Source organism: Miscanthus floridulus, chromosome 10 (genome assembly GCF_019320115.1).
Source record: "Miscanthus floridulus cultivar M001 chromosome 10, ASM1932011v1, whole genome shotgun sequence".
Taxonomy (NCBI): domain Eukaryota; kingdom Viridiplantae; phylum Streptophyta; class Magnoliopsida; order Poales; family Poaceae; genus Miscanthus; species Miscanthus floridulus.
In genome coordinates this window covers 124830991-124838081 of record NC_089589.1, presented here as the reverse complement: position 1 = coordinate 124838081, position 7091 = coordinate 124830991, and positions in this window count along the sequence as shown.

The window sequence follows — 7091 nt, the reverse complement described above, 5'->3', positions numbered from 1 at the left end:
ATGGGGGTACTCCACGACAAGGAGCTCGCAGGATGGCGTGCGCCGGAGGGCGAGGGGTACCCCGATCCACAACCAGGTGAGATCATGGTGTTCGAAGACTTCTTTAAGCGGAGATTCGGGGGTTCCGGTACATCCTTTTCTTCAGGGGCTCTGTCTTTACTATGAGATTGGGATTTGCAATCTGCATCCCAACTCGATCCTCCTTGTCGCCACTTTCCTACATCTTTGCGAAGCATATGGCGGCTTTCAACCCCATTTCAATTTTTTCCGCCATCTTTTCTGTCTGCAGAAGAAAGGAAGCGACGGTTCGAAGATAGCCGGGGGTGTGTACCTCAACCTCCGTGATGGCATGAAGGCCCAGTACCTGCACTGCCCATGGAACACGTCGCTAGACGACTAGTACAAGAAATGGTTCTACATCCGCAAAGAGCCAAACACAATTACACTGTGCGACGTGGGGTACATTCCGGAGAAGAGGACAAGCTAGTTAGAGAAGCCCGAGCACCTAGAATAGATTCTAGAAAATATTTGGGATGATGCCGTGGAAAAAACTGGATGGTCCGAGCGTGGTCGCGAACTTCATCAGCCGATGGATCCAGCCCTGCCAGAGGAGAGTACATCCTGGCTATGAATATCAAGGTAGCATGGACCCGACGAGGACGAGGCAGGGGGCGCTTGACAAAATCGAAGTCAAAGCCAGAATTGGAGAGCTATTTAACTTAGCTAATCCAAATTATGCTAGATTGAACGACATCGAGCACGCTTTCAAGCTTGCCCAACCTCCCCCAAAGGTAACTCATCTTGCCCTGTACCCGTAGTTTGATATTGTGGTAGGATAAGTGGAAACTTACTGTGTTCACCCATCTTCGTTACCCAGGTTAATGGTCAGGATAGAGCGACAGTGTTTGTGTCACCACCCCCTAGAGTGGAGTGGCCACAAGGAGCTAGTCCCACCACCTAGACCGGCGTCGAGATCGAAGACGAGGATGTCAACTGGGCGGTGCTCGAAGCTGGAGAGGAGGCAGCGGCCCTAGCCGCTGGTAAGCAGCCGGCTGCCCCCAAACAGCCGAAGAAGAGATCAGCAGCCACCCTGCTCACCGGGGGGGGCGCTTAGTATCAATGAGCCCGAGGGGGGCCCGAAGGAGAAAACGGCCAGCAAGCGTTGACAGGCGATTTTTTGCCTGGTCGGACGATGACGCAGAGGAGGGAGAGGATGCAGACACCTTTCGACTTGTCCCTCAAAAGAGGAGGAAACAACTAGAGTCGATGGAGCAAGGTGTTTCCTCCGTGCCTATGGAACCCACATTGCCGACGACGGTGAAGGATGTAGCCGGGTCGACCTCGGTAGTACCTGGGCAAGGAACACGACTGGCGACGGGAGCGACAACTCGACCGAGCACGCCACTAGCCACTACAGCGCAAAGGACAAGCGACGGAGGGGTCGAGCACCAAAGCCCAGCGACATTGCTGGATGTAGAGGGAGACCAGGAGTTGCCCGCACAGCACGTGGAGCAAGTACGGCCGAAGAGACGCGCCTTCGCCACATCATTCCGCGCTTCCAACATGTAAGTATTTGTAACCTTGATGTAAGCTAACAATTTGCATTGAATATGATTGCCTTCTGAACTTATCTTGGATGTACTAGCTCAGCGTCCATCGAAAGTCCGGACCAGCTAGCCAAAAGTGGCGTGGCGCCGCCAGTAAGTGTAGAGCAAACTGCCCAGCAACCGACCACCGAGGAACCCATAGTAGAAAATCTGTCGGGACCTCAGCAAGCAAGTAGTCAGACAACAGTCCCTGAGCAGGTGGTTGAGGAAATAGCTGAGCCAAGCATGAGTGCTCCTAGCGCTAAACCTGCTGAGGGCAACGCATCAACGTCAAGGATAACAGAGCAGGCCAAGGAGCAACGGTCGGAGGTGAGAGCACAGACCAGGTTAATCAACACTGTAGCCCGTGGGAAGGCTGTGGTGATCATAGATGCTGCTGACGCTAGACCAGCACCATTACCCGAAGAAGGGCCCAAAGAGGACGAGGTGGAGGAGGTCCTGGGCCATCCGCAAGACAAGCAACAACATGTGTATATGTCGCGTTAGCGGAATGATCAATGGGTTGTCCATGAGGAAATCCCAGAGGTCGAAGAAACCAAGAAAGTTGAACGGGCGGCGAAACGGCTGGTGACAGAGGTGCAGGTAAGCTTCACTTCACCCCTTGGTCTTGCTGTCTGGTCATAGTTGTCTTACTTAGCTATCTGCACTCAGGACTTAATGAAGACCGCAAGGTACCACAAGAAATGCTTTGACCAGATCGGGGGGATCACTGCGAGCAACAAGGAGCTGACGGTAGAGGTAGAATGCTTGCGCCAGCGACTTGAAGCTGCCAATCTTGAAAAGACGGTGCAAGAGTCCCAGAACCAGAACCTGGTCATCTAGCTTAGTAATAAAGAGCGGGAAAGAACAAGTAAGTAGCTATTTTATCACAATGACTATTGACAAGTGTTGTTGTGTTGTTGGTAGTAACAGCCTTAGTGTAGGCTTAGAAGCCGAAGTGGTCCGTCTCCGAGAAGAGAACAGTCGTGCGGTCGTGGAGTGTGATCGCCTAAAAGAGGACAACAGAAAACTAGCGCAAGACCAGTCGCAGCTCTAGGACCACACGACCAAGATGACAGAGGAGCTGAAAGGTAAGTTTTCCAAACCCCTTTGCTCATTTTTGTTGCCTACCGTAATTTGGCGTAATATAGCGTCTTAACAGCATGTGCGGTTTGCAGTTATAAAAATCAAAGCGAAGAAGCATCTAGAGGCTGTGATAAAAGACCGTGATGGCTAGAAGGCGCAATGCCAAGAGATCACCAAGGATCGTGACACCTGGAAAAACTGGTGCTAGGAGATGGCAATGGGCATTTTGCCAATCCTTAATCTCATCGATCCAGCGCTAGGAGAGAACATGCCAAGGACGCCACAACTAGGATTGATCGAGAGATGCCAAAAGGCATGGGGATGGTTCCAGGAGTTTGTGAAGGAGGCGGGTGAGTACACAGGCGCTCATGTGCTAAGCATGGTACGTGCTCACTACCCCTTGATCGATCTCAAGCGCCTAGAGGCTGGATACCCGAAGGAGGTAGATCCAGATAAGGCTAAGGAGCTACGGATGACCCAGCTGGACTTGTCGGTGAAAATAATTGGCGACATTAACCTATGTGGAGGCGTGACACCACCTGTACAGGGAACACCATCAACAAGTCAGCTGGAAGCGCCGTCACTTTTAAGCCAACCGACGAAGCCTGCGGTCTCGACCAGCCAGGCATCGGCGGGGCCATCTTCTTCAGCTCGATCAATGCTGGAGTCTCCGAGACCCTTGCACGATGTTAGGTCCAGCGAGCAGCAGGTGCCGCGTGCCCCGACCAGCCAATAGTATAGGCTATAGCTGTGGAAGAGGATGTAGTTGTGTTATTGTAAACTTGGACCTTTTCAGGCAAGCTTGTAATAACGTAACTGTATATCGGCATAATCTTGTTTGTTTTGTGGAAAACATTTTTAAGCTTGGATATCGTGTTGGTGTAACTAAGTGAGAACATGTTAGTGTTCTGTTTAGTTATACCAGTTTAGTCGACACGTCATCCTGAAAGGTTTGTATGGCCCTAGTTTGTCTTGTGGTCGGAGTGTGAGGTGCGTAGCTTGTGCACACGTAGACACACACAAGTCAAACTAGAGAGGACCTGCCGATCACCCATAGCATAGAGAGCAGATCCCATGCATGCGTTGGGAGAAACTGGAGACAAGGCCTGCTCCGAAAACCCAAGAAGGAATGGTGGTCAGTTTTAACTGGTTGAGTTAGAATAACAATAGACTTCGAAGTGACACATTAGAGTGGTCGAAGAAATCATAATAGCTTTATTGAATTAAATAAAAAGTACAAGAGGGGTACATATCTCATTAGTTAAGCATAGAAACGCCTAAGCTTGTCGATGTGCCATGAATTGGGTACGTCTGTACCGTCCAGGTGAGCTAACCTATAAGATGTTGGCCGTGTAACCTCCTTGATCATGTAGGGCCCTTCCCATGGGGTTGCGAGTTTGTGGACGCTAGCCTGATTCATCTTCCACTTCAGGACTAGGTCCCCAACCACGAAGAACTGCTCCTTGACGTTCTTGTTGTAGTACCTGCGCAAAACAGCAAGGTATTTGGCTGTACGTATGCAAGAATCGAGCCGCTTCTCTTCTGCACTATTCACTTCTAGCTCCCATACTTCATTGGCCTTGTCTTCATCGAAGTTCTCTACCCATGCTGATCTGAAGGCTATATCCGCTAGGAGCACTACCTCAGTGCCATAAACCATGAAGTATGGTGATACGTCGGTATTGTGACTGGGCTGGGTTCTGAGGCCCCAGACCACGGCTGGTAACTCTTTGAGCCATCTTCCGGGAGCTTTTTCATTTTCTTTGTACATCCTCTTCTTAAGTGCGTCCAAGATCATACCATTTGCCCGCTCGACCTGTCCATTAGCTCTAGGGTGCACCACCGAGACGTATTTTACTACTATGCTCCTTTCATCGCATAAGTCCCAAAAAGCGTTCTCGGTGAACTGAGTACCCAGATCAGTGATGATGCTGTTGGGTATGCCGAAGCGGTGGATGACCTGGTCGATGAACGCAACAGCCTTTTCTGAAGATGCCTTGACCAGGGGCATGTACTCTATCCACATGGAAAACTTGTCGATCAGCACAAAGACACATGTAAATTTCCTAGGGGTCAGTTTGAAAGGCTCGATCATATCCAGTCCCCAGCATGCGAAGGGCCAAGAGGCTGATATTGTCTAAATCTTGTGTGCTGGTACGTGGATTCTCTTGGCGAAGAACTGACAACCATCACAATGGCGGACTCGCTTCTCTGCATCGGCTACGACTGACGGCCAATAGAACCCTGCTCGAAAAGCCTTACCATCCAGCGTTCTCGAGGCCGCGTGGTTGCCACAGGAGCCAGAGTGGATTTAGTCTAGGAGATGTTCACCATCCTCCTGGGTTATACACTTCATCAAGATTTCCTCCTTCGCGTTCTTGCGCCATAATTTTCCATCAACGAGCAGATACTGCTTACTGTGATGCATCAGGCATTCATTTTCTATCCGATCAGTGTAACCGCTGCCATCTATCAGGTACTTGATGAAAGGTACTCTCTAGTCAGGCTCCTTAGTGGTCGGAGGTGGTTTGGTGGTGTTTGACACCGGAACCGTAGCGAACAATGGCTGGTCTGGAGGCTTGTCGACCGCGGGATCTTCTTCTTCGATGGAAGGCATGAGCAGGTCTTGAACAAATATGCCATGCGGGACTTTGGCTCAGGATGATCCTAACTTTGACAGCGCATCTGCTGCTTGATTTTTGTCCCAGACCACATGTGTGTACTCAATACCATAGAACTTACCTTCTAGCTTTCTGATCGATTTGCAGTATGCGTCCATCTTTTCGCTGGTCGTATCCCAGTCCTTATTGAGTTGGTTGATGACCAGAGCCGAGTCTCCATAGACATAGAGACGTTTGACACCGAGCTCGACCACAATGCACAGACCATGTAGGCATGCTTCGTACTCGGCGGCGTTATTAGACGCTAGGAAATAAATCCTGAGGACATATCGGAGCTGCTCCTTGGATGGTGACACGAAAAGGACTCCTGCTCCTGCGCCGTCGATGTTGAGAGAGCCGTCGAAGTACATCTTCCAATACTCGTTGGGCCCCTGAGAGGCAGGTGTGCTTAAGTTTGTCCACTCGACGATGAAATCGACAAGCGCCTAAGACTTGATCGTAGTACGGCTTGCAAATTCCAAGGAGAAAGGGCATAGCTCCATTGCCTATTTGACGATGCGCCCATTTACATCCTTGTTGCGAATGATGTCTCCCAGAGGGTACTCAGTCATGACCACCATGCGATATCTGTCGAAGTAGTGTTTCAACTTTCAGGATGTGATTAGTATGGCGTAGATCAGTTTCTGAATCTGTGGGTACCTAGTCTTGGATTCATTAAGCACCTCATTGACGAAATATATTGGTCGCTGTACCTTATAGACATGGCCAGGCTCATCGCGCTCGACCACCTTGGCAGTGGAGACCACTCGATTAGTTGCCGTAATGTAAAGCAGGAGGGTTTCGTCTTCTCTAGGAGCAGTGAGGACCGGAGGTGATGTAAGGAATTGTTTCAGCTATGTAAAGGCAGCGTCCGCTTCCTCCGACCACTCAAACTTCTCGGATGCTTTGAGCAGCTTGAGAAACAATAGTTCTTTTTCGCCTAATCTTGATATGAAACGACTTAGGGCAGCCATGCATTCAGTAAGCTTATGAACATCCTTCACCTTTCTAGGCGGCTTCATGTCCAAAATAGCTTTTACCTTCTCTGGGTTAGGGCATATGCCATCGTGACTGACGACGTTGCCGAGCAATATACCAGATGGAACACCAAAGATACACTTCTTTGGGTTTAATTTCCATTGAAATGTGTTAAGAGCTACAAAGGTACGTTCGAGGTTGTCAACAAGGGTGTATGCTTCCTTGGTTTTAACAACTACATCGTCAACATAAGCCTCGATGAGGTCGTCTTTTATCTCGTCTTTGAGGCAGGCCTGTATGGCACATTGGTAGGTAGCCCCGGCGTTCTTGAGCCCGAATGACATGGTCGTGTAGCAGTAAGCGCCGAAGGGCGTGATGAAGGATGTCTTGATCTGGTTGTCCTTTTTGAGAGTGATCTGGTGGTAACTAGAGTAGCAATCGAGAAAGGAAAGCAACTCGCAACCGGCAGTTGAATCTATGACCTCATCTATGCGAGGTAAGCCGAAGGGGTCTTTAGGGCAGTGTTTGTTGAGATCAGTGTAATCAACGCACATTCTCCATTCATTATTCTTTTTGCATACAAGAACCGGATTGGCTAACCACTCCGGATGATACACTTCTTTAACAAATCTGGCTGCCAAAAGCCATGTAACTTCTACCCTAATAGCCTCCTTTTTATCACGAGCGAACCATCGTAGCTTCTGCTTGATAGGTTTGGCCTTGCCATTGACATTTAAGGAGTGCTTGATCAAGTTTCGAGGTACACCGGGCATGTCAGCGG